Here is a 26,887-nt window from a genome sequence, read left to right as displayed (position 1 = left end):
CTGCTAGCATGTTGACTTTGAAAATAGAAGAAGAGATGACAAGCCAAAGAATATAAGAAGCTTTTAAATGCTGGAAAAAGTAAGAAAATGGACTCTCCTCTAGACCTAGAGCCTCCAGAAGGAACACAGCCCTGCTGACACCTTGATTTTAGCCCAGTGTGACCCAGTTTTGACTGTTGACCTCCAAAACTGTAAGATTATGAATTTGTGTTGTTTTAAAGCCAAAACATGTGTGCTAATTTGTTATAGCAACAATAGGAAATTAATACAGCAAAGTGATGCAATCTCTCCTAACCATTGTTTGGTCATGTACAAAGTCTTGGCAACAATATTTACCACTTCAAGCTATTGTAAGGTGTAGAAGAGGGAGGCACTGTCTTTTATAATGGAGTTTGACTTTGGACTTAAAAGTAAGAGTTGATATTCAGCAAGGATGATGGGTATTGCCATACTAGTTTATATGTTGCTCCTTCTCTAGTTTCCTCTGAAGACCCCCTACCTCATCCTGGTCACCTAAGGTCCTACACTAACACTCCTTATTGATCAAGCAGCTATAGAATAAAGAATAAAGAGTAAAAAGAAAAAAGCCTGCACAAGGGAATGTCTGTTCTGATTGGTTAGTGCTGTGCCAGTGCTATGTAGGTTGCTGATTATTTTAGTATCACTCCTGCCTAAAAGTAATAGTTAAGGAACAAAATGCAATAAAGAATTGCTCAACTATCCAAATGGTTAATGTCTATAAATGCGTAATTTCAACAGATGTAACTAGTTTAAAGGAGAAATAGGTAAAAATGTGCTTATTTCATTCTTTTTCTTGGATAAAATTTTAAATCCTCATTTTCTAGCCACTCTTCTTAGGACTTAAATACTGTGTCTCTTGTTTACTTTTTTCTTTAGCAGACAGAAGTGTGACTGTTTTCAGTTGGACAAATATTTAGATTTTCTTCTCTGAAGATAAGTCCCAGTGTCTCAATTGCTAATTCACTTATAATTCTCCTCTATAAATTATTTCACTATTGGCCTTGGAAGAAAAGACCAACTCATTCATATGACTGGAATTTCTTCCCCCAATTTCATAGAGGAATTCATTTTCTAAACATGAGGATTTGATCAATAAACAACTTGCAATCCCTAGGAGGACTTTAAAGGGATTTAGATTGTCAAACATTGACTCAGGATTTGTTCTGGTAGTTGTTAAAAATTACATAAACATATTTTTTTTTTAACCTCCATCAACCAAAGAGTGAGTAGTAGGAGAAGAGAAGACTTGGACTTGTTATTGATTAGTTGCTATACATGCTCTTCCAGAGAAAGTTAATCAACAAGGTGTTGTCAATATTAGCACAGTCTTACGTCTCTCTTGGAAATTATTGCTCACAATTGCAGAGTTGCTGCTGCATCCCTCCTTCCTGCCAGGAACCAATAGAGGTGAGCTTGTTTGCTATACACCAACAAATTTTCTAAGAGCCTGTGGACCGTTCCCGTCCACCAACTAAGTGCTGCAGTAAAGAGAGGCAGAACTTCTAGGCCAGAAGAGGGAAGTCATTCCTTAACACACTCTGCATACTAAACTTCCTGATGTAAAAGGCCACATCCATCTTGTTAACCTAAATTCCAAGCACCTAGATTCCATACATATCAAGGTTATGTGTATAGAAAAAAATATATGGCATGATTTGGTTTTTCCTGTACGTTGAAATCACATTATAGGAAAGTGCAACTTAAAGTAAAAATGCCATTTGTCAGTGGGAATTATTTAGTCTTTGATAAATGTTGAGAGTACATAAAAGGAAAACACAGCCTATAAGGAATTTATACATAAAAATTATTTTTAGGGGAATTTAATTTAAAACAAAAGATGAGCCACATTAAATCAATTAATATTGTCCTATATGTGTTAAATCTTACTTAAGAGAAATTACGTAAATAATAAAAAATGCAATATTTTATATAATTATTTCTCCATTAAAAGGTGAACTTTGTACTTCTGGATGATGAGATCAAAAGAGCCACTAAGCTCTGCTATCAAAGGCAGAAGTGATGCAAGGGAATTCCCAAGAAGGGGGAAGTTATGCAGTTGAACTATTTTTACTTAACAATGCTTCTGACACCAAATCAGAGGTTTCTTTTCACATCAATGAATTATCCAGTTCTCTGAACACCAGCCGGGTGTCCAATAATTCAATTGATCTCTGACACCATCTACCTGGAATTAGCAACAGATTCAACAAGTTAAAGGGCTCAGACACCAATTGCAAATCCCAGGTCACCTATACTTCTGACCAACCAGCTGTATAGACTGGGGGTTCCCACAACTCTCTCCTCAGGTTTGACAGTTTGCTAGGATGGCTCACAGAAGTCAGGAAGCCACTTAACTTACTTCTGCTGGTTTATTTTAAAGGATAAAGATGAGCAGCCACATAAAGTGGTACATAGGGCAAAGTTTAGATGAGTCCTGAGTGCAGCATCTCTCTTCATGGAGTTGAGGTGCCCCACCCTCCTGGCACACTTACGTGGTTGTGAACTGGAAAGCTCTCTGAACCTGGTCATTTTGAGTTTGTAATGCAGGTCTCGTTATGTAGGCATGATTGACTAAATCGTTGGCCATTGATGATTGACTCGATCTCTAGCCCCTTTCCCCTCCCCAGAGGTGGAGGTTGGGAGCTAAAAGTTCCATGCTTTTAATCAAGGCTTGGTCTTTCTGGCAACTATTTCCCATCCTGAAGCTATCTAGGGACCCACCAAGAGTCACCTCATTTGAACAAAAGATGCTCCTGTCACCTTTATTATGCAGGAAATTACAAGGAACTTAAGAAATATGTGTCAGGAGCCAGGACAAAGACCAACTGCCTTTCTATGGTACCCTAGTAGTACATAGAGTGGAAGGCAAGCTCACAGCCAGCTCCCTCAAGTCCATGTTGAAATTTGGGATGCTAGGTGCAGAAGGACAGAGAGCAGTTGCAGTCTATTGGAGGCCTGAGAATGATAATTCTTCAAGTGGATAAGGAAGGAATAGAATATGCACTGTATTCCATTAAGAATCTTGACTTGTAGTTTTTCAAGACACTGTTCTTTCACTTCTTCTAGCCAAAGATATCACAGAGCAAAACTGTGAAATAGGGCTTAAACAGGTAAGTTCTATAAGTACAAAATAACATAAAAATGAGCAATGATTAATATTGTTCTCCAGTATCTATTGCATTCATTAACAAGGAAATAATAATTTTCAATTCATCCTCACAACCCCACCCCAGTGAAATTTCCTCTCTATTTTATTTCTGATACCAATTTTTAAAGTTGTTTCATTCTCTTCTTACTCTCCTCCTTATTTTTCCAACATTGCTTCCCCTGTTGCCCTCTGTCACTCTTTGAATTTTTAGTGTTGTATTTATGTTTTCAAACATATTAATTAGTTAATTACTATTTAATCCTTCCATTTGGTGCCCTTGACACCTTATTCCCCTCACCCTAGTCCAGCCACTGGCTTATGCTGTGCCAGCCATAGGAAGGAAGAACAAGAGCCATTTAGTATAGTAAGTAAAGATGACATGACTTTTTATAATGAAATGGAATGATGAGTGTTTTAACCTTTTATGCTCCTCTCTTTCCGAGGATAAAATATTACCATTATCTATTAAAAATTAAAAACAAGTTTAAATTGTGGGTAAGGACTGCCTAAGAGCAAAATTAAAAAAAAAATGGTTAAAAATCACAAAGGAAACATCAACAATTTAAATAAATTTTCTATACTTTGAAAGCAACATAGACTGCATTAAAAAGCATACTATAAACAGGGATAGATAGGTGCAACATATGTGGCACATGCATTGTAAATATATTTACTATTGAAGAACTCATGTGAACCAATTTTTCAAAACTAAAACCTATGGGAGAAACATGGGCAAATACTCCATTCACATAAGAGGAAATACAAGTGGTTAGTAAATATTTGAAAGTGCTCGACCCTAACAAGAAATAAGTTCATACTAAAAAGGTATCTTTCTACCTATGCTATAAACAAATACAAATTTTCAAAAATACCAGTGCTGGGGAACATTTGGTGAATCTGCTCCAGGAGGGCCAAATATGGATTGTTTTTATTTCTCATCATCTCCCCAAGATGAAATTACCCTTTGCTTTATCTCTCTCCTGATTTAGCTCCTGTGGGGACTAGTTCACCAATCATAATTTCTAGGACCTTCATGTTAAATTTATATTTAGGGTCTCTTGACCTTTCCTTGCCCCTGTACATTGGTTAAGGCTGCCATATCCTACCTAACAGTTTTCTCTAACTTTACCCTCGAAAGAGGAACTTTGTGAAAGCTGCTTTACTTCCTCCATGGAACTCTGCCTACTAAGGGAGGAGGCTGCCACACAAGGTGACCAACTTGTCCCAGTGTACTTGGGACTTTCCCAGTTTTATCACTGAAAATCCCTGAGAAAACCCAGGCAAACTGAGATATTGGTCACTTTTCCCATGTGAAATTAAAAGGAAGATCCTGTATGCCCCTTTTTCAATATGTTAGTTTTCTAGGGCTGCTTTAACAAAATATTATAAACCAGATGGCTTAAAAAAACAATGAATTCTATCACAGTTCTGGAAGCTAGAAGTATGAAGTCAAAGTGTCAGCAGCATCATGTTCTCTCTGACAGCTCTAGGAGAGAATCCTTCCTTGAGTCTTCTAGCTTCTGATGCCAAGGCCAGCAGCCCTTGGTATTCCTTGGCTTGGTAGATGCATCACTCCCCTCTTTGCCTCCATTGTCACATAGCCGTCTTCTCTCTGTTTGTCTTCACATAATCTTCTTTCTGTGCTGTCTATGTCCAAATTTCCCCCTTTGTATGAGGACACCAGTAGTATTGGATTAGAACTCATTCTAATAACCTCAACTTAGTTGAATTTGTGAGGACCCTATTTCCAAATAGGGTCACATTCTAAGATTTTGGGGGTTAGAAATTCAGCATATCTCTTTTTGGAGGACACAAATGCCCAGTCCTGCATTCTTTGGTTCTTGTACAATGAACTCTTTAGTGTAAATTATGGAAAGTTGCAAGTGCGGGATTGAGACATTTGTACTTCATCCACTAGACATCAATGAGTCACTGACAGCTTCTGAACAAAGGGGTGACATGCTGTTAGTGTCATTTTAACATTAACATGGAAATAGTGTACATGATGGGTTGGCTCATGATGGAAGCTGGTTATTAGGACCATGAGAAATCTCTTGGGCCTAGCGCCCAACTACAGTCACTGCCTGCTGCTGAGCTCAGCCTTTTGTTCGGGACAGAGCACACATCTTCTCACACCAGAAAGGCCTATAATCCTAAGGCAGTATGTAGACATTCTTTCCAGCAACCAGAGCTCGATCCTAGTTGATCTGCTGCTAAGGGTTACTGCTCTGTCTACCCTGTTGTGAAAGACTTTCTTATCAAATAATAGGTAAGAATTCAATTTCTTACCTATTTCCTCATGCTCAATCCATGTCTTAGTCTGTTTTGTGCTACTATAACAGAATACCACAAGCCGGATAATTTATAATGAGCAGAAATTGATGTTGCTCATGGTTGTTGAGGTTTTGAAGCGTAAGAGCATGGTGCTGGCATCTGATGAGAGCCTTCTTGCAGCATCATAACATGGTGTAAAGTATCCACAAGGGCGAGAGAGAGCATTTGAGGGAGCAAAAGGGAGTCAAACTTCCTTTTACAACGAGCTCACTCTTGTGATTCTAAACCCACTCTTATGAAAGTAACATAATCCTTTCATGAAGGAAGAGCCCTCATGACCTAATCAGCTCTTAAAACCTCCCCACCGCTCAAAACTTTCACATTAGGAATTAAATTTCCAACACATGAACTTTGAGGGACATATTCTTTTTCTTTTTATTTTTTAGATGGAGTCTTGCTCTGTCACCCAGGCTGGAGTGCAGTGATGTGATCTCAGCTCACTGCAACCTCTGCCTCCGGGGTTCAAGCAATTCTTGAGCCTCAGCCTCCTGAGTAGCTGGGACTACAGGCACGCGCCACCATGCTAGCTACTTTTTGTACTTTTTTAGTAGAGATGGGGTTTCACCATGTTGGCCAGGCTGGTCCCAGACTCCTGATCCCAAGTGATCCTCCCACCTTGGCCTCCCAAAGTGCTGGGATTACAGGCATGAGCCACTGCGCCTGGTGGAGGGACATATTCCAACCATAGAAGCCCACATGCTTATTTCTTCCTGCCTGTCTTAAATCTTTGAGTGTTAATGTTCCCTTCTTTCCCCCAGTGTCCATTCCCACGTGTATAGCCAACCACACTGCAACCTGGACTGCATCTGATTTCTAATTGGGGCATACTTTCTTCTTGCCTTCATGGTCTTTGAGATTACTTTACATTCTTCTCAGTCGCATTCCTTTGACTTTGATCTTGGCATTTTATTTTGATCTCAAGATTAAAACTCTTAGTTATGAGCAAATTATAGGCTGAGGTTAACATTTACTTGCCACGGTTTCTGGCCTGTGTATTACCTTAGCCATTTTTTCTTGACAACATAACTCTTGAGTTTTCACTCTGTGAAGGGATTTTATTTCCTGGCTCCCTGAAAATTAGCAGTCAGGAAAGTCTTAGAGTATTGACAGTGGAGGGGAGGATGAGGTTAAAATACTCAATACCTAAGATTCGAGCATCTTAGCCCATTCTATTCCTTTTTCTTAGCGGATCTGCCCTATTTATGGCTTACGAGCTTTAGCCTTGAAGCCTGATCTCTGATGTCAGCTGCTTGAACAAGGAATGGACACCCAGCCAAGACTGACTATAAAAGACAGTTTCCTCCTCCAAATTTAGAATGATACCAAGACTGGATTAATTAACTGGAGTGAAACTCAAACTTCACTTCATAGACTCAAGGTTTAAGGCTGCTGTTTTGGACTATCTATGATGGGTTACCTGTAAGTGTGTTGAACATATGAGTCCCTCTTCAAAGGATAAAGAATGAGATATATATTCATTCACTTGACAGATATTGACTGAGAACCTACTAAAATGCCATCGTCTGTTTTAGGCTTTGAAATTATGAGAGTGGAATGGCCTAACCTCCCAGAATGTGCTTAACTGAGGTGAGAGGAAGAAAATAAATAAATAACGCCATCTGAAATTATGTTACAGAGTTAAAGGCAATGAAGAAAGGGTAAGAGAATAAGGAGATAGAGAATAGTAGAAATTGGGGGCAGCGGACCTTGCTACTTTAGACAGAATAGCTGCAGAAGATATCTATTAGAAGGTACCACTTGAGTAGGAATTTGAATAAAATGAGAGAGTAAGCCACAGGGCTATCTGGGGAAAAGACATTGCAGGCAGAGGAAGCAGGTGCAAGATCCATGAGATGTGAGCATATATAGTGGGGCAAGAAAGCTTATGTAGCTATAGAAGTGAGAAGGAGGGAGAGAGTTATAAGGTCTGAGACATAAGCAGTGGCCAGATCAGAAGGTCACTGTCATCATGGTGATTTTATTTAAAGCTGTCATCACAGTGATTTTCTTTAAAGCATGATGGAAAACCATGGAATAACATGACCAGATTTATACAGATGTGATTTTTGTTTGTTTGTTTGTTTTTCTTGCGACAGAGTCTCAAGGGGACTGGAGTGCAGTGGGGCAATCTTGGCTCACTGCAGCCTCCGCCTCCCAGGTTCGAGCGATTCTCAGCCTCCTGAGTAGCTGAGATTACAGGTGCATGCCACCAGGCCCAGCCAATTTTTGTATTTTTTAGTAGAAACGGGATTTCACCATGATGGCCAGGCTGGTCTTGAACTCCTGGCCTCAAGTGATCTGCTCGTCTCGGCCTCCCAAAGTGCTGGGATTGCAGGCGTGAGCCACCGTGCCTAGCCCAGATTTATATTTTAAAGGGATCACTCCTGCTATTATGTGAAGGACAAATGATGAGAGGGGAGTGAAAGAAAGGAGGAGGGAGAGAGAAGAAAGAGTTGACTACTTGTCTACTTTATAAGTCCTATAAGTCTTCACTCTGTCTTCTCTGGTCTGAGAAGTTCTTGTGCACACTTAGGATATATAATTCCTTACTTGGTTAAATTAAGTGGATTTCTACTTTTTTTTTTTTAAACAACCAAATTGCTCCCTGATTAGGACACTCTGAAGAACTTGAAGTATGGTGAGATAATACATGAGGAGAGGAGGGGATGACTATGAAACATACCATGGTGATACATTTATAGGGCCTAATTATGTACTGTTTTCAACTGGGTGCTGAAAACATAATTCAATTTATGGAAAGACTCATTCTACAACAGTAGTCTCAACTGAGGACAATTTTGCCCTCCAGAAAACATTTGGCAATGTCTGGAGATGTATTTTGATCAGGAGGATGGTACTGCTGGCATCTAGTGGGTAGAGGTCAAAGATGCTGCTAACCATCCTGCAATGTCCAGGACAGCCTCTCACAACAAAGAAATTTTCATCTCCAATAGTCAACAGTGCTGAGGTTGAGAAACACTTCTCTAGAATACTGTGGAAGAAAACAGAATGCACTCAGACACAAGCATGAGTATTTGTCATCGGGGCTTCTTGGACCTTTAAGATAGCTCCTTTAAGTTGAAGGAAGGAGAAAGGATAATGAAAAATATACTTACTGGCTGGGTGTGGTGACTCACTCCTGTAATCCTAGCACTTTGAAAGGCCGAGGCGGGTGGATCACTTGCGGTCAGGAGTTTGAGACCAGCCTGGCCGACATGGTGAAACCCTGTCTCTACTAAAAATATAAAACTTAGCTGGGTGTGGTGGCATGTGCCTGTAATTTCAGCCACTCAGGAGGCTGAGGCAGGAGAATCGCTTCAACCCAGGAGGCAGAGGTTGCAGTGAGCAGAGATCACGCCACTGCACTCCAGTCTGGGCAACAGAGCAAGACTCCATGTAAAATATATACCAACTTAGGTGTATGGATGTTACTGAATGTGGTCTCTCGTCTGTGGTCCATTGGTCTATCTTGAAGCAGTGAAGTACCTTATAAGAGCATCAGTTTTCTAGATAGAGGAGGAGGACCCACTCAGATGCTGATAATAGATTTTGAGAATGGCCGTCTTGCAAATGCATCATTTCCTAATTCATACCCTTTGCTATAGTTTTGCAGATAGGCATCAAATGTTGCCGAATTACCATCAATGGTTCCTATAGAAGACATGTGCAAATAAAAAGCAATCAGATTGATGCCAAATATTTATCATTAATCTTCATAAATAAGTGGAACTAAAACTCATTGAAGACTAACTTAACAATTTTCCCTTTATGTGACATTGAAGCCTTAATGTACTTGCAAATTCAATTCAGTAAATAAATGTTTGTTGAATTGAATTGCAAATCAGTCCATTTTGATTCTTGATAAAGAAGTGGGAGAGAAAGAGACTGACTGGTGATTTCAGGCTGGGATTCACCATATAACTACCCCAGAGGAATAAAAAGGGCCAGGATACCACCAATGCAGGCAGAGTGTTCACCTCTAGTGATCCCAGAACCTTCGTTTTATCTTTTCACTTGGGAGAAGATTGGTGTTGTCTCACCACCTTTACAAATCCTCAGGAGGGGATGGGGGCTGCTACCTGGACGTATTTCTGGCAAATTTAACAAATCTCTTTTACACGTTGTTATAATCATTCTTTTCCTGTACGTCTCTGAATTATAGTTATGTATTTGACAAATATTTATTAAGCATCTACTGCATTCCAGGTACATATCTGTATACTGGAGATTCAACAGAGAACAAAATAAGCAAAACTTTCAGATCTCCTGGAGCTTGTAGTCTAACAGGTGAGGCAGACAATAAACCAGATGTTTGGCTAAAATATGTGTATTTGAGATAATAATATGTTAAAGAACAAAATGAAGGAGGGTGGCGAGTAGGGAATTTCTCTGGCTAGGATAAGAGGGTTGTTAACTTCAGATAGGTTGGCTAGAGAGGGCTGGGCAGAGACAAGTCTTTTAAGGGAGGATTGTAAAGAAGTGAGGGAACAAGTTCTGAGGTTGCCTAAGAGAGGCAACTTCCAAGTTCTTGGAAGAGCACCTGTTAGTTCTCCAAGAAGGAGCCATGGCTGGTGTCTTGGGAACACTGTGTTTCTGGTTGGTGCGCCTGGAGTAAGTGAAGGGGCAATGGGAGGAAGTGGGATCCCGGTGATGCAGGTCTCATCGGTCATTGTGGGGATGTTGGCTTTAATGGCAAGTGACATAGAGGCCAGTGGACTATTCTGAGTAGAAGGGTGCCTTGATGTGAGTTGCATTCCAACAGGATTATTTTGGCTGCTGTGAGGATAACATGATGTGGGTCAGGCAAGTGAGGAGTCCAGTGTCATAATACACAGGAGCAACATTGGTGGCTTAGACAAGGGAGGTAGAAATGCGTGGGGTTGTTTCCCAACACAGTACTGTTCTTTTGTCTGCTTACTCTTGTTTCTTTATTTCTAGCAATAGTTACTAATTCATAATTCCTGTTGACATTTCCTGCACTTTCATGAGTTTCTTGAGCCCTGTCTGTTTCCCCGGTTCATTATTATCAAACAGCTCAGCTATGATAGACTGCTGATCTTCATCTTCATATTGATTAATTTCATTTTCACATGCATCACCCACATTTCCAGCATCTTCAGCACAGTTTTCAGATGATGAGTCATTTGCGAACGACAGATTTTCATTATAGGAGTCATCTTTGGAGCAGGATGTGTTGGACTAGACTCAGGTAAAATGTTTGCTCAACTCTGCTTAGCCCTCTCTCTCATGAAATGGGATTTGATGGGTTTCTTTGAGCCCGATCACTGTCAAAATAATTACAAAGCTGTTTTCTCTTATTTATTTGCTGATCAACTGGGAATTGTGTTATTGTTTTACATGGGAAATGTAATTCCAGCAGTCACTACTTTTAAATGAAATGATAGCTGTTCTGCATTGTGATTATATAACATGCTCATTATGAACTGAGGACGTTGGTCCCTTGAGTCTGGGTTCCAGACTGGGTCGGTGGTGGGAGGAACCTCACTCTAGCTCACCCCAAATTGGTTAACAGAGGTCTTTCATTTATGGCAGGGGTTGCAAATTGAAATACTTCTCAAGATTCATCCACCAACGTAACTGGGTGAATCGGGCATATGTAAGAAAACAGGGCCTGGAGGGTACTGTCTCGCTGAACTCTACAGGGATAAGCCAAGGTCAGTGCCATTTGCTTGTTATCCTGCCTAAATGTGGTTTTGGTATTAACAAATTGCGTTAAAAGAAGCCAGAAATCTGGATTATTATGGACACTGATATTTAATTTTTTTTACATTTAGAGCAACAAAATAGGCCTTTGAACCAGACCCAGTTCAAGTTGTCTAGTTTGTAACTCCTTATTCACAAAGATATCTTTGCACTTTCTGTATTTATGATGCTGCTTTTACCTACTTTCAGTGAGAACAACCATATGGGACTCTGTATAGTTGAAGCTTGCTGTAACTGACAGTAAAGAATCTTACTTAGGAAAAGTAACAAAATACTTTTTCCTTCTGCTATAACAAAATACCATAGACCAGGTAGCTTATAAACAACAGAAATTTGTTTCTCACAGTTCTAGAGGCTGGAAAGTCCAAGATCAAGCCATCAACAGACTCTGGATCTGGTTCACAGATGGCACCTTCTTTCTTTGTCCTCACATGGCAGAAGGGGCAAATGAGCTCTCTTGGGCCTGTTAATAAGGACATGAATCCCATTTACGAGGGTTCTGCCCTCATGACCAAATCACCTCCTGAAAGACCCCACCTTCTAATACCATCACCCTGGAGGTTAGCATTTCAACAGATGAATGTTGAGGGTCACAAACATTCAGACCACAGCAGGGTGGTTTTCTAACATACCCGTGTTCTGACACTGGCCCCTGGAGGACTGAGTATTGAATCCTGGCCTGAGCTGACCCTTAGGCTCTTGGTTCTGTGCTACACTTCCCACCAGTGAGTCGATGGTGTTAGTAGAATTGAACTCAGGACCCTGACTTCAAATTCTGTGTTCTTTCCTTCTTTCCTGGGCCTTCTTTTCTTCAAAATCCACTGCAAGTATCCACTTGAGTCAAGTTTGGAGCACCACTGGTTTATAAGGAAACTTCCTCTTTGGATCATCTTTTCATGGCCACAGTAGGATTTAGAAGAAACCCAGGGTCTGAATTGAAACCAATGTTGTCCAATCTCAGGGCTGCAGCTAGTCTGCCTGGCAACCAGAGCCCAGGCACCGTAGCCTCTGAGACTTGCACTGCAGTCATTTAGGAAAATCCGTCTTGATCTATTTGTCTCTGTCTCTGTCCCTCTCTTTCTCCTCACCAACATTGTCTCCATTTTAATTTTTGAACGTTAAAAAATGCTTTAATTATTACTGGTAAGTATAAAAGTTGTGCTAATGAGACATACATCTAGAAAAAGGTCACCTAGACTTTCTGGGGTAAAAATTGACTTCATGAAGAGCCAGCACTACCAGCTTTAAGCCCTGGATAGTGCTGCTAAGTGTATACCTTAAAGTGGGTAGGCATTAGCTGGGATCACTTGAAATGCAGATTCTGATTCAGTAGGACTAGGGTGAACCTGGACTTCTGCTTTTCTTAGGAGCTCCTGGTGATGTTAATGAGGCTGATCTGTGGACCATACTGAGTAGCAAGGCCCTATAAAATTGCTACCTCATCTCTCTCTTCCTCTCTCTCTTCATCCTCGATTATGTTTTCCTTCAAACATCAACATTCAGAATAAATGAGAAATCATGTTTTATTCAATATATTTATTTTTCTGTTTTGTTTAAAAGTGACTACATTTTAGCTATATACTATGAGTTAAAAAGACTTTCTGTGTGTGTGTAAGGAGGGATAGCTTTTCCAGGAATGAAAGTACCATTGAGACCATACTTTGCATGATCCCAGATCAAAATGGCCAAAATAAATAATAATTATAATGATATTCTTATTATGATAATGTTTATTGGACATATTCTTTGTCAAGCACTGTATTAATGTTTAACTTCGTACACCTCTTTGTTCGTGATAACCATATGGGTTGGGAACTGTTGCACCGATCTCAAGTTTATAAATGTCACACACAAAAGCAGGGCAAGAGACTCTAAGGAACTGGTCCAGGGTCACAGAGCAGGAACATGGTAGAGGCAGGATTCAACCAATGCCTGGGATTATTCAAAACTTCAAATCCTGTAGAATCTGGGGGCATGCCACCATGCAGACTGAGTATATCATGTCCTCAATGAAAACGACAGAGGGAAGTGTTTTGTTGGTATCAGCCCTAAGGCTTCTGGTCTTTTCTTGTTGCTGGGTTTTCCAGAGAGTGTCCAGCTTCAACCAGTTTTCTGGAGTACTGGAACAGGTATCTGGGTACCAGAAGTGACCACAACAGGATATAGCAGGTGAAGGTTAACCCAACCAGGAAGTAGACTAACAGTTGAAAAGAGGTTCTCAAAAGGCATGAGGAATCAAAAGAAAAATGCATGAGATGCATTTCCTAAATAGTCCAATTGTTGGGGTTCTCCCATGCCGAGGGATTGAGGAGAGAATATGATCAAACCCTTGCTGAGGATTTGGCCATTGACATGGGCTTCTGGTTAATCAGGCCGTTTCCTAAGTAGAGTCAGGTCAATACCATAGGCAATAAGGGTCCAGGTGATCTTGAGGACAGGGCATTTAGGGAGGCAGCTGAAAGGCCCTCTACCAACCAGGCATGAGACAAATGTGATTCTCTGCCATCCACAACCAGCCCAGAGAGCCCATCACCACCAACAGTATAAAAAAATGATGAAGTGGGTGAGCTCTGGAGCCAGACTCAGCTATTAACTGGCCTGGGTCCTTGGGCTCTTGTGATACTCAAATTCTTCATTTGCAAAATGGTATCTTCCTGATGGGACCATTGTGAGAATTAAATGAGGAATTATTTGACTATTGTAAGTGGACTAGAGATAATCCCTAATTTTCTTCACTATAATATTTCTGGACATAATGTTTCTTAATACAAAGAAGGGACTGAATAAATATTAATAGCTGTTACATGAATGATCAAATAAAGACCCTGCTCATAAAAGCACTTAGTACAGGACGTGGCATAGAGTAGAAACTCAACTTTGCTAGTATACACTTGAAATTTCACACACGAGAAAAACTCATCAAGACCGGGTACTCTCAGGGAAACCCAATACTTAGGAAGTAATTTTATGATGCAAGCTAATGTTTAAATGATGCCTACTGTCTGTGTTAGACACTCTTGTAACCAAACATTTAATATTAATCAATACACCAAAATCTCTAGACACCCCCATGATGTACAGGGTATTTTTACACATCCACCTCATCTTACAGATGAGAACACTGAGGCATAGAGAAGATATAATTATGTCATTTAAGACCACAGATCTCATAAATGGCAGAGCTTGGATTTAAAACCAGAAGGTTTGGCTGCAGGGTCCATATTCTCAATCACTATCTACCATTGCTGTTCATTTATGAGACTTCCAGGGTGTGAGGACTTGCCTCTAGCCTTGTACCTCTTTGAGCCCACCCTCATCTCCATTCCAGAGGTAATCGGGCTCCTTGGAAAGAGAACCATGTTAGCGGGGAATTGTCTGTAGAAATTGGGGAAGACCATGTGGGCTAAAGTGGAAATGTACTTTTTCATACAAGTGCTTTTTAATAATCAAGCAGAATTAAGATTAATTAAAATTAAATTATGGTTCCTTTTCCATCACAAAAGCTGTGTTTCTAGTTGTTCAATGGAAAGATCATACACAAAGAAAGCAAAAAAAAAAAAAAACAAAAAAACACAGGTAGTATTTGGCAACACTGGTCATAAAAAAGAACAATCAAAACTTGTTTATTTTGTAACTAAAATAAAAGTGGAAAGAAGTTGGAAGATAGTGTTTTAGGAAGTTTTAAAAATCCTCTTTATAATCTTTGTTTTTTAACTTCATAATAATAAATATTCACAATATTTTAATGAGATAATGTGTTTTTATAAAGAATCTTCCCATCGTGGTGATAATAGAGAAACCTTGGTTATTGACTCTCAGTGACGGCTTGTAAATGACGTGTAGAAAAATCTGAAAAACCTGGAAGCTTCTTTTTTTTTTTTTTTTTCTTTGAGGTGAATCCTTCCATCTGGCTCTGGATCTAGTCTATCCTACCTTTCAGAGATATCAATTTATAAATCATCTCCTCCTCATCTCATTCCGCTCTATCAATTTCCTCTCCTCAGCATTTTAACTTGACCAAAATCTCTGCCATCTTAAAAATACTTCTTTTGGTCCTATGTTTGCCCATATTGCCCTATTTCTTACTCATACTGAATATTATTTTGTACTATTAAAATGTTTATCATTTAAAAATTATCTACCATTTTATAACTAAATTTAACTCATTTATATTTATTAATTGAACATCTATATACCATTGCATTGATATCTTTCCTTTACTAGGTATCTTTTTTTTTAACTTGACTGTTATTAGTGGATTGGATTTACTTATTTTTGTGTTTATATAGTAGTTTCACAGTTTTACATCTCATTTCTATGTTTTGACGTTTATATGTACACTTTAAATCACATACACGGAAAATTATCCAGTGTATCTTGAGTCAGTCAGTATCCTCTGAGCAGGAAAGAAACCTTAGTATGTTTCACTCCTCTCCAGTCTCTCACTTCCTTATCTATGATACAGTGACCTTTTGAAATTTCAATTCCAGAATCACGTTAAAACTATTCACACTTTAGAAGCATTTGGCTTGGCTATGCTTCTATCCAGCCTATCAAAGTGTGAAGGAAGAGGTTGTATTAATTCTGCCATCTTTTAAAGTTCTATTTCTTTTTTTTCCTTTTGTAAAGTTTTTATACATTTTCACTTATTTATTTTTGTTGTATATATTTGAGGAGTATAACATGATGTTTTGATGTACATTACACAGTGAAATGATTACTATGGGTAAGTAGATTAACATATCCATCCCCTTCCTCATTTGCCTCGTTTTTGTGGTAAGAGCACCTAAAATCTACTCTCTTAGAAAATTTTTAGTATTCAATATTATTAACTATAGTCCTCATGCTGTACATTAGATATCTAGACTTATTGCTCCTACCTACTTGCAAGTTTGTACACTTTGACTTATCAGGTCTCATTTCCTTCTCCTCCCTGCTCTCGTAAACACTGTTCTACTCTCTGTTTCTATGTATTCAACCTATTTTTTTTTATTCCACAATTTGACCTTATGTTTTACCGGTTTCTTGTTTTCTACCCTTTCTTGTGTGTCATTTTCTTCTACCATAGATTCTTTGGTAATTTTCCTGTGGTATATCTTCAAGGAACTCAGAGAGACTCTGTGGATGGTAAGGTTTCTGATTTCTTAGGTGTGAGCAAATAGTCAAGCGCCTGTTTGATCAGATCCACTGTCTTCTAGTTTACAATGTTGTCTAGCCCACAATGATAGCTAATGACAATCAGAACTTTAGCTTTTAAAGGGAAACGACTTTAGCTTTTATATTTTCAGGTTTTTGTCTTTAGTTTTTGTTCTGACATTTTATCATAATGTTTATGGGGTGGGTCTTTTATTGCCATCGGTTTTTCTGTTGCTGAATGTTCAAAGGCCCCTTTCAATTTAAAGATACTTTTTATTCTTCAGCTCTAGAAAATGTTCTTTTATTATGATTATTTGTTATATAATTTTCTTCTTTCCTTCTAGAACTCGTTCTTGAGAAATAGTGGAAATTTTGGGTCTATATTCTATGCCTTTAAAATTATTTTTTTGCATCACTATGAGCCAAGATCATCTCCTCATCCCAAGATCCTTAACTAAATCATATCTGCAAAGACTTTTTTTCCATATAAGGTAATATTTACGGGTTCCAGACCTAGTATCTTTGAGGGTCTTTATTCAGTTTCATAAGGGTGCTTTTTGCTGCTTCTGATTGTAGACCCTGAGACTGGAGTTTTATTATGCGCCAAAAGTCATGACGTTGTCCTCATCCATCTGATCCAGCTTTGCTCAGCTTTCTCACTTTCTCCACCTTTTCTCCTTTTTCCCAGCCATTTTGCTTCCTTTTTCCACCCATTCAATCTTTCCAAGCACTTACCTCTTTTCCTTTTTCTTTTCCACTCCCCGTTTCTCTCCTCCTTCCTTCACCACCTTCTTCTTTCCCCTCACTTTTACCTTCTTTCCCTTCCTTCTTTCCTTTCTGCATTCTTTTCCCTTCTACCCCTCCTCATCTCCTCAGTGCCTCCCCTCCACCTTCTCCTTCCCCCTTTCTCATCCTTCTTCCACTTCCCTTACATCATATTCTTCTTCTCACAGCTTTTCTCTGCCTAATATCTCTGCAGCTCCAATCAAATATTCTCACCTTGAACCACATCAGGAATTCTTCATCATTTCTGGTTTGCTGAATTTATTTTTTGTTCTTGCTTTCTAGGATCTTGGTTCATTTAATTGTAAAAAATAAAAATCAATTTCTGAAGTTACATTAAGCTTTTGCAGGTTGGCTGGACACAGTGGCTCACACCCATAATCCCAGCATTTTGGGAGGCCGAGGTGGGCTGATCACTTGAGGTCAGGAGTTCCAGACCAGCCCGGCCAACATGGTGAAACCTCCTCTCTACAAAAATTACAAAAATTAGCCAGGGGTGGTGGTGCCTGCCTGTAGACCCAGCTACTTGGAAGGCTGAGGCAGGAAAATCGCTTGAACCCAGGAGGCAGAGGTTGCAGCGAGCCAAGATCATGCCACTGCACTCCAGCCTGGGAGACAGAGTGAGACTCCATATCAAAAAAAAAAGTTTTTGGAGGCAGGAATAATATTCTTTACAATTTTAATGCCTGGAAATGCCTTTTAATTTATGATATTTCTTTAGACTGTGAACTTCTCATAGGAAAGACTCTTCCATATTTGTTTTTATTTACTTAATGCCCAGCACATGGTGTTACTCTTACATGTTTCTGAAATGCATGTCATTGTGGATTTTGTGAAATGAAATGCATATGGTTGTTTTAACTGATCACTCAAGTTGATTAGACTGCCACATCCCATGCAAAAAGAGGGTGCTCAGAAAGCCAGCGATTGGATAATAATTTGAGAATACTCAAGTTTCTAGTAGTCCTACTCGGTTGAACCTAAAAATGCCCTTAACCCTTTCTCAAAGAAGCAGATTGGAGGTGAGTAGCATTTGTGTGGCTTTTTGGTATGCAGCTGTTCACTTTCAAAACTTAATTTAAAACAATAAAAAATGTACCTCGAAATCATTTTGTTTCCCTATTTATTTAATGTGATTTATTCTAAATGCGTTTCATATCACCATAATATATCGGAGCTCAACCACCACCTGTTATTTTGTAGGGGAAATAAACAAGACCTCTCTCATCAGATGAGTTAATTACACTGACATATTCACTCCTCCCCAGAGATACCATAAACTAAAATGCTGCAAAGCTTTAATTCAAACAAGCAGGCTGGAAACAAGAGCTATTGCAGTGGTATAATTTTCTTTGGGAGAATCAAAAGCTCAACACAGACTTGAACTTAGGGGGCAAGATAGCTGGAGTTGATCAAATGGAGGCTCGTCTAGGGTCGCATAATAAATCTGTGGGTGAGTTGAGCTTGAACCCATTTCTCAATATTTTGGCACTGTTTTCCAACCTTTGTGCTTCTGAGCATCATGTGGTCATTTTTAAAACTTGTTTCATCCCGTCATTTCTCCCTCCTCTCAGGTATTTGTCTGGGGATGGCTGTGCACCCAGAAGGCCATTCCCTCCATGAAGATACATGATGGAGGTACCTGGTCCTACCTGGATTCTTGGGCGTGCGGGCAGCAGCAGCAGCAGCCACAGTGAACTTCATCCTAAGGAAATTAAGCACACATTGCTTGAGGCTGCTGTGGGGGTACCAGGTCAGATTCTCCAGCGGCAGAACCTGAGATGAGGATTCATGGGCAAGGATTTACTGAGAATGTTCCCCCAGAAGAATTGTGTAGGGTGATGGGAGAAGCAGCCCAGGGAAGGGCAAGAAGCCAGCCAGGCAAGATGTGACTTCAGGCAAATCTCAGCCTCAGCCTGATCCTACGGGGAGCTCAGGAGTGTAAATCTCACCCCAGATTTTTTTCTCAACTGGCAGCAAAAGAAGTGGGCTTTCATACTCCCCCCTACGATCGGTCCCTGGCTAAGAGCCACTGGGAGAGGCGTAAACTCCCAGGCACTTTTGGTTATCTTCCCCTCACAGCCTGCGGCAGCTCCTTAAAAAGAATCAGAGGTATAGGAAAAAGCCCAAAGAAGGGGGGGAAGTGGGGATAGGACCCACAAGAGACTGTGAGAAGGATTTAAGGTGGCGTGAGAGGAGAACAGCCAAGTCTGCTGTCTCCAGTAAGGAGTATCAGGTACTCTGTGCCTACAAGGTGGAAGCTGGGGGAGGAGCCCCACCTCAAGGCAGAGTACCTACAGTCTATATAGATTTTAAGGACTTCTAAAATATTTGAGACCGAAAAACTAAAAAAAAAAAAAAAAAAATCATAATTTTAACAAAAAAAAATCACTTGCAATTAATGCATTTATTAATTCAACCAATATTTGTTAGATATCTACTAGGTTCCATTCTGTTCTAGGTGCTGGGGTTTCTGTAGTGGATAAAACACAAAAATACCAGCCCTCATGGTGAAAAGAGAACGACAACAAACAAGATCAATTAGATCTATGGTAAGATAAATTAGATCTATGGTATTGAGGAGGGAGGCGGGACTTGACTGTGGAGGCTGGGCTCCAATGACACCAGACCAAATTGAAGACTAGCTAAAACAGGGACCTGACAGAAGCAGCTTTCCATAAGACACCTCACCCGTCTGCCATGTCAGTTTACCATTGCCATGGCAACACCCGGGAGTTACCACCCCTTTCCATGGCAATGACCCAAGGATCCAAAAGTGACCACCCTTCCTCTGGAAATTTCTGCATCAACTGGCCCTTAATTTCCAAGTCATTAAAAGTAAGTGTAAATATGGCTGCAAAACTGCCCTGAGCTGCTACTCTCGGCACACTGCCCATGGGGTAGCCCAGCTCTGTAGGAGCAGTCACGGAGCTGTAATACTGCCTGAGCTATAACACTCCCGCTTCAATAAAGCTGTTTTCTTCTACCCTACCACTGGCTCACCCTCGAATTGTTTCCTGGGTGAAGCCAAGAACCCTCATGGGCTAAACTCCAATCCAGGGTTGCCTGTCCTGCATCAGCATCTTATGTTCATAAGTTCCATAAAGAAAATAAGGCAGGGGAGGAGAAGTAAGTAGGGTCCATGGTGGTGTGGGTAGGTGTGAGTTGTACTTTTAAATAGGGTGGTCAGGGCAGCATTCTCTGCTATACGTAATGATTGCTGGGAGCTTTTGGGCAAATGAGTAACTCAGAACTAAATAAGTAGCTTAATAAACAGTCTTTCCACTTGTTTTTCACAAAATACATTTCAGTTAATATGCAATGGAAGCAGGGTCACACATTGTACAATTCCAGGGAGCTCCACTCAAAACTGGGCTTGTCAACATGGCAGCTCAGGGAGTGAGTGCATTTTAATATTCTTGACATATCACAAGGTGGTACCTCCTATGACAAGAATGTCCGGGATTACAAAAGTCTTCAAAGAGCCCTTCTCGCTTTGGTCACGTAGCATTGCAGGTCTGCAAGTCAAATGACAGGGCACCCTAGGAAAAGTGGTGTTTGCAGACTGAACTCTTGGAGGTAGACTGATAAACCCACAAACCAATTTATTCATTTACAGCAGGCGATGTAGCTGGCACAATAACTCAATCAGTCTCTTTCCTGGTATTGACTTACCTGAGGAACCAAATTAATTATCAGAAGGTTGCTCTGCTAAGTATGGAATTAGAAAGAAAGGAAATTGGATGGTCTTAAGGGATTGTTCTTACAGGCTGGGATAAATCCTGATAAATTGCCTTTAAAGAGAAAGGAATGTACTGCTCTTTGAGAACCTGGCTCAGTCGTAACCACCTTCTACTTGAACTCTGATGCTGACCCAAGTTTGTCATCCAAGGCTTTTAGTTTACACTTGTTCTTATAACCTGGTTTCAAAAAAAAATCTAAATTGCATTGTAAATCAATGAGATTTTAAGTGTGCTGTGTTCTGACTGTGTCCAGGGAGGTATTTTAATCTCATGGATAAATGGTAATCTTTCATCAGAGATAATTTCCTCTTTTTGATCTTTCTCTTTATTCCTTTGTCTGTCTTGCTTTAGGTCCTTTTTCTTTTTTCTCATCACCATAGCAAATGTCTCAAAAAACTGTGGTTGTAAAATAAGCAGATAACAACCACGCCTTTGTTTCATCATAATGGTTAGGAGCACACACTCCAGCTAAATCCTGGTCCTTCTTGGTGGCTGTATGATCTTTTTTTTTAAATTAATTAATATATTTTATTATTATTATACTTTAAGTTTTAGGGTACATATGCACAACGTGCAGGTTTGTTACATATGTATACATGTGCCATGTCGGTGTGCTGCACCCATTGACTCGGCATTTAGCATTAGGTATATTTCCTAATGCTATCCCTCCCTCCTCCCCCCATCCCACAACAGGCCCCAGTGTGTGATGTTCCCCTTCCTGTGTCCATGTTCCCCTTCCTGTGTCATTGTTCAATTCCCACCTATGAGTGAGAACATGTGGTGTTTGGTTTTTTGTCCTTGCAACAGTTTGCTGAGAATGATGGTTCCAGCTTCATCCATGTCCCGATTTTTTATGGCTGCATAGTATTCCATGGTGTATATGTGCCACATTTTCTTTTTTTATTTATTATTATTATACTTTAGGTTTTAGGGTACATGTGCACAGTGGTTCCCCTTCCTATGTCCATGAGTTCTTATCGTTCAATTCCCACCTATGAGTGAGAACATGCGGTGTTTGGTTTTTTGTCCTTGCGATAGTTTACTGAGAATGATGTTTTCAAGTTTCATCCATGTCCCTACAAAGGACATGAACTCATCATTTTTTATGGCTGCATAGTATTCCATGGTGTATATATGCCACATTTTCTTAACCCAGTCTATCACTGTTGGACATTTGGGTTGGTTTGAAGTCTTTGCTATTGTGAGTAAGCTCACTTTGCTTCAATTTTCTTATTTAGAAAATGGGGATAATAACACCCATGTTGTAGAGTTATTCTGATGATTCCTAAGGGTCTCAGAGACCTAGGATCCACAAAATCAAAAGTATGTTCATAAAAATATTAAGAAGTAATTTGCCTTTTCACTGAGTTGACTTTTGGAATAATGGTGCAAGATCAATGCTGGGTAGACTGTGGTGCCTTAGTATGACAAGTGGTGGCACCAACTATGCTAGCAGTCTTGGTATTCTGCACCACAGCATACTTGCGGGGGAAAAAAATGAAACTTAAGAACAGCCTTGATGAAGTAGTAACATTTCTTAATTTTAATAAATCTTGATATTTTTAATGTTCTGTGTGATAAAAAGAGAAGTGTATATAAAGCACTTCTGCTATATAAGGCATCATGATGGTTGTTTCTAGGAAAACACTTGTATGATTGAGTTCGGAGCTGAAGTAGACATGGTTTTCATAAAACATTTTTATTTGGAAGAATGACTGACAAATTATGGTAATTCAGATTTCTGAATCTGGCAGTTTTTTTTTTTTCTTGAAAATGAGCAAAATGAGTATCACTGCAAGGAAAACAGCAAGTGGTATTTGTTGCCAATGATAAAATTCTTACTTTCAAGCAAAAATGAGAATTTTGTAAAAGTTGAACCCACCACTGTGAGCTTGAGAGCTTCCCTATGCTTGAATACTTTTCTGATAAGAATGGTGGTGATATGAAATATGTCAGTATCTGGAATATCTTCATAACTTGCTAAGTCAATATTTTCCAAATGACCAATGTGTGATGTTACAAAATCATGCATGCATTAAAGGTCTTTTCAAATTGCAAGATAGACCAAATGGATTTTAATGTAGCAGAGCATGAAAAGTCTGTTGAATATGGTTTCACATTCTACATTGTAGTAACCTTTAAAAAATTATTACTTGTTGAATTTTGGTGTAGTATCAAAGAAGAAAATCCCCACTTATCTGAAAAGCTTTTTAAAATACTCTTCTAAGTACACACATGTGTAGGACTGGATTTTCCTCACATACTTGCCTTAACCAGAACAACATATTATTGCAGACTGAACACAGGGAAACATATGAGAATGTAGCCATTTTCTACAACTAGGCATTAAAAATATACTTCTTACTAAATATTTTTTGTTTTGGAAACTATAGTTATCCTTTTATAAGCATATGTTGTTTGTATTAACATGTAATGGATTCACTGTCATTTATTATTAATTTATTATTATTTTAGCATGAATTTATAAATAAATATATTAAAACTTTCGCAGTTTTAAGTTCTACCATGGCAAATATTGATTGCGATAAGCCATATATACAAAAGCTCTCTGGGAAGCTCAATGATTTCTAAGAGCGTGAAGGCATCTTAAGACCTAAAAGTCTTGAGCGTCACTGATTTAGAACATTGTTTAGCTCATAGTAAAAGACATATAATGCTTAACACTTTTATTGGCTAATTATTCACACACCTAGAATTACTTGTTCCCAAAGTATGTATAATTTTAATAACAGTTAACTTTTATTAAAGATTTACTTTGTGTGTGCCAGACACTGTGCTATTTGCTTTGCATGTATTATCTAACGTAATTTTTAATAAAATGTGATGAGATAGGTACAAATGTTAGTTTTATTTTATAGATGAGGGAAATGAAGTACGGAGAAGTTAGGTAATTTGACCAAGGTCACACGGTTATGAAATAGCAGAAATGAGACTCCAGGCAATCTGATTCCAGACTGCCCCTAATGACTTTTCTCTATGTATGTGAGTTGTGTTTATATTATTTCCCCATTTAAATGCTCTGAGTCCCCCACCCACTTGATTGTAGGATCAAAGTCCATTCCCCCAACCCAACCCAAGCAAATCTCCCCAGTACTTTCTAGGAATTTCCAAAAGAATACCTCTCTCACGGAGCCACAGTCAAGTCCATCAGCCGCCATCCTCCACGTTCTTCTCTATTCCAACCACTCTCTGGTTTCCACTGGCTACAAAACCAGTTGAAGGAGTTTTGCCATCACCTTCCTAATGATGCTCTTCATATATAAGCTATTACCTCACAACCTCTGGGACACCAACAAGTACTGGTTCTATCAAGACTGGCTACATAATTTGCAGGATCCAGTGCAAGATAAAAATGTGGGGCCTCTTCTTTAAAATTTATTTAAATAACTTTGTTATTTAAAGTCTACAACAGCAAAGCATTGATCAAGTACGGGGTTCCATGTGGAGTGCTCTTTCAGTTGCATGCCTGGGGGGAATCGGCTCCGGGTTCTCTGCAGAGATGGGAAATACCACAGCCTTTCTGAATCTGTCACAGCTTATGCCCCTTGGGCATGAAGGCAGGAGCCTGCAGCTCATGGCCTCACATAATTTCTTGTGAAAATGGGTCCTGCAGCTTCTAGTCTTTAGTCCTCTAGCCAGAGACCATCGAATCTAGTCCACAGAGATGGAGGCACTGATGCCTTGACACTCCTTCTGCTAGCTTGTCTTTCCTCTCCTTCCAGCAGCAAAACCAAGACTTCGTGCACATCTGTGGTTGTGACCAGTTGGAGAGACATTAGGAGAAGAGATAGTATGTTCACTCCTCACAGCTGTACCAGGGACCTGAGATATTCCATCACTATTCTATGAGTGAGTAAGTTTAACATGTAGAAAGAACTGAGAACTTTTTCTTAAAAGCATGAAGAGCAGCAGGACTTTGTCAGGTTATAGAGAAATCAAACTATTTTTTCTTAAACCAAGGAGGGACACTAACTGCCTTATTTAACCAAATCATGGGAAGGATAGAGCAGGCTGGTTTCATACATAAATGGATCTAGGGCCTTAGCCCACTCTCACAGTCACTGTGAGAGTCTTACCCTGTTTCTCTGACTGGCCTTGACTTCAGACCCAGAGCTATCCCTGGACCCATCACTGTGGCCAAGGGAAATGGTGGGACCATTGGCCCAGATTGTGCCCACTTGTGTGGTCAGGAAGTGGGCAGGAGTGCTATGACCATCTCTCACCACGGTGAGATGGGATAGTGGAGTAGGAGCCATTTGCCCCAGAAAGTAGTAACTATTCTGGATAGAACCTTTATGGCAAAGTCATGGTTCTTCTAAAATAGCCCTTTGCAGAAATGTAAACCTGAATGTGGGCAGGCAGAATAATGAGAGCCAGGAAACAGGATTCAGTTTGAGAAAATCTGGTTTATTAGCAATTGACATCAGGTGAGTGCTGATGCTTATATCTCCAAAGCAAAATTTGGGAAACCAGAGAAAGTAAGGTCAAATCAGTAGAACCTCGCTATCCTGAGAGACACAGGGACTAATCCAGTGAATAATGTTCATGTGTTAGGATTTTGGAGATCCCACCAGTGGTTTTCCGGTGCCAGGATATGAGAAGACAGTCTCCATGTCCAAACTCACAATTTCAGAACAAATTTCATCAAGATAAAGGTAAAAACAAACCATGACTTGGGAATTTTGTCAGTCAGATCACTATTGCAGAATTTATTTATTGCATACCCATGTCTTACAGCAAAAGGCAAATATGCAAAGGACACTCCCGTATGAAAATCACCCCTCCTCCACGAACTGGTGGCCCGTGAAAGAGGAACCCAATGAGGAATTGGCATACTTCTGTTTTTATATTTCCTTTGTTTTGTACCAAAGGTCATATTTTTGCAATATTTTGCAATATTTTGTCTATATTTGTTCCCCCAGCACCCAAAATGAAGGGAGCTGATGAAGTAGAGGCAACCAGGAAGTGGGGAGGGTCACTTTCTTAGGAGTGGATGGAACCAATGAGAAGCTGTCTGATTTGCAGTGGTTCAGTGATTTCTTAAAATTCTTTGCAGGGCTGACCTATTTCTAATTCCTTGAGCCTACAGTCTGAAAGGTCATTAATCTGGGCTCGGCTCATGGTGCTGAGGCTTAAGACTTCTATTTCTTAAATGCCAAAGGTGTGTCAGGTTGCCTTTTGAAATGCTGGTATCTCTATTCAGGCATGCAGCGGTTAGTAGAGAGGTACATCAGCACTTTTCTTTGTCAGGGAAACATTCACCTAACCAAAGGAGCCACCTGTGTGTTTACTTTTCTTTCTCTTTCTTTCTTTCTTTCTTTCTTTCTTTCTTTCTTTCTTTCTTTCTTTCTTTCTTTTTCTTTTTTTGCCATTTGGATCTTTGCCATGGATTCAAAAGACAAACCAATCTCCCCCACATACTTTCTTTTTTCTTTTTTTTTTTTTGGTCAAGTACAAGGACAAACTGGTATGTGTTTGCTAATGGGTGACAGCATCAAATGTACTTTCTGAGAGTCAAGTTGGAGGAAAACATGAAAAGTATCAGTTTATTCTTGTCACTTTATGTCTCCTCATTTTCTATAGAATGAAATCTGAGCTCTTTGTTGTCACATATGAGGTTCTTTTTGGTCCTCTTTCTGCTTCCTTCGCTGATCTTTCTTCTTGCCTCTCCCCAAACTTACCTTTGACCTCTAAGAACCAGTCATGTCTCGGTTCACATCAGGGCCTTTGTAAATGTCATTCCTGGACTTCTCACCTGGCGGATTCCTGCTGGCCTTTCGGGTTTCAACTCGGATGGATGCTTCTTCTTCAGGAGGCCTCACCTGACTCCCCAACCCTGAAGGAGGGACTTCTCTTTGACGTTCCCGTAGCAACCAGTGCTTGCTGCAGGAACACACTTCTTCTGCATGTAATTGCTTGTTTACCTGTCTTTCTTCCCTATTATGCCTTTTCTGGCTTCTTTCTTTTCCTCTTTCTC

General features: G+C 39.7%; 1 long non-coding RNA gene across 1 annotated transcript; it reads left to right on the top strand.

Annotated features, from left to right (window-relative positions):
* The first annotated feature begins 10,614 nt into the window (after positions 1 to 10,614).
* On the top strand, positions 10,615 to 25,566 carry LOC131382250 (uncharacterized). The gene is made up of 6 exons (XR_009211548.1): positions 10,615 to 10,712; positions 11,057 to 11,178; positions 18,721 to 18,899; positions 19,608 to 19,698; positions 24,633 to 24,759; positions 25,465 to 25,566. It is a non-coding gene; the product is annotated as an uncharacterized LOC131382250 (long non-coding RNA).
* Positions 25,567 to 26,887: the final 1,321 nt, after the last annotated feature.

This window comes from Hylobates moloch, unplaced genomic scaffold (assembly GCF_009828535.3).
Source record: "Hylobates moloch isolate HMO894 unplaced genomic scaffold, HMol_V3 SCAFFOLD_21, whole genome shotgun sequence".
Classification (NCBI taxonomy): Eukaryota; Metazoa; Chordata; class Mammalia; order Primates; family Hylobatidae; genus Hylobates; species Hylobates moloch.
Note: the sequence above shows the minus strand (reverse complement) of the source record. Positions and strands in the feature narration are given on the sequence as shown.